This window comes from Carcharhinus amblyrhynchos, unplaced genomic scaffold (assembly GCF_965287045.1).
Source record: "Carcharhinus amblyrhynchos unplaced genomic scaffold, sCarAmb.v2.hapA chromosome_1062, whole genome shotgun sequence".
NCBI classification, from domain to species: Eukaryota; Metazoa; Chordata; class Chondrichthyes; order Carcharhiniformes; family Carcharhinidae; genus Carcharhinus; species Carcharhinus amblyrhynchos.
Window position 1 is genome coordinate 20001 of NW_027650802.1, and position 2024 is coordinate 22024.

Genomic DNA, 2024 nt, shown 5'->3' on the forward strand with positions numbered 1-2024 from the left:
TGTCCTTTCCCCCTCTGGGACCGGGTGTCACAGTGCATTAGATACACTGTCCTTTCCCCCACTCTGGGACCGGGTGTCACAGTGCGTTAGATACACTGTCCTTTCCCCACTCTGGGACCGGGTGTCACAGTGCGTTAGATACACTGTCCTTTCCCCCTCTCTGGGACCGGGTGTCACAGTGCGTTAGATACACTGTCCTTTCCCCCACTCTGGGACCGGGTGTCACAGTGCGTTAGATACACTGTCCTTTCCCCCCTCTCTGGGACCGGGTGTCACGGTGCGTTAGATACACTGTCCTTTCCCCCACTCTGGGACCGGGTGTCACAGTGCGTTAGATACACTGTCCTTTCCCCCCACTCTGGGACCGGGTATCACAGTGCGTTAGATACACTGTCCTTTCCCCCTCTCTGGGACCGGGTATCACAGTGCGTTAGATACACTGTCCTTTCCCCCACTCTGGGACCGGGTATCACAGTGCGTTAGATACACTGTCCTTTCCCCCACTCTGGGACCGGGTGTCACAGTGCGTTAGATACACTGTCCTTTCCCCCTCTCTGGGACCGGGTGTCACAGTGCGTTAGATACACTGTCCTTTCCCCCACTCTGGGACCGGGTGTCACAGTGCGTTAGATACACTGTCCTTTCCCCCACTCTGAGACCGGGTGTCACAGTGCGTTAGATATACTGTCCTTTCCCCCACTCTGGGACCGGGTGTCACAGTGCGTTAGATACACTGTCCTTTCCCCCCACTCTGGGACCGGGTGTCACAGTGCGTTAGATACACTGTCCTTTCCCCCTCTCTGGGACCGGGTATCACAGTGCGTTAGATACACTGTCTTTTCCCCCACTCTGGGACCGGGTGTCACAGTGCGTTAGATACACTGTCCTTTCCCCCCTCTGGGACCGGGTGTCACAGTGCGTTAGATACACTGTCCTTTCCCCCACTCTGGGACCGGGTGTCACAGTGCGTTAGATACACTGTCCTTTCCCCCACTCTGGGACCGGGTGTCACAGTGCGTTAGATACACTGTCCTTTCCCCCTCTCTGGGACCGGGTGTCACAGTGCGTTAGATACACTGTCCTTTCCCCCACTCTGGGACCGGGTATCACAGTGCATTAGATACACTGTCCTTTCCCCTTCTGGGACTGGGTGTCACATCGTCACGCTCTGGCGCCTGTTCGGGTTACACTGAGGGAGATTTTAGCACGACCCAATCCACCCTAACCAGCAGGTTTTTCAGACTGTGGGAGGAAACCGGAGCACCCGGAGGAAACCCACGCAGACACGGGGAGAACGTGCAGACTCCACACAGACAGTGACCCGAGGCCGGGAATCGAACCCGGGTCCCTGGCGCTGTGAGGCAGCAGTGCCAACCCACCGTCTACGGAAGGATGTGCCGGCCTTGGAAAGGGTCCACAGGAGGTTCACGAGAACGATCCCTGGAATGAAGAGCTTGTCCTGTGAGGAAGGGGTTGAGGACTCTAGGTCTGTACTCATTGGGAGTTTAGAAGGGAGGGGATCTTATTGAAACTTACAGGATACTGCGAGGCCCTGGATAGAGTGGACATGGAGAGGATGTTTCAATTATAGAGTCCTAGAGGTTTTACAGCATGGAAACAGGCCCTTTGGCCCAACTTGTCCATGCTGCCCCTTTTTTTTAAACCCCTAAGCTAATCCCAATTGCCCGCCTTTGCCCCATATCCCATCGTATCCACGTAACTGTCTAAACACTCTTTAAGAGATAAAATTGTACCCGCCTCTACTACTGCCTCTGGCAGCTCGTTCCAGACACTCACCACCCTCTGGGTGAAAAAAATTGCCCCTCTGGGCCCTTCTGTATCTCTCCCCTCTCACCTTAAACCTCTGCCCTCTAGTTTTAGACTCCCCTACTTTAGTAGGAGAGACTGGGATCCGAGGATGCAGCCTCAGAGGGAAGGGACCTCCCTTTGGAACGGAGATGAGGAGGAATTTCTTCAGCCAGAGGGTGTGGGGGACGTGTGGAATTCGTTGCCACAGAGGAGGC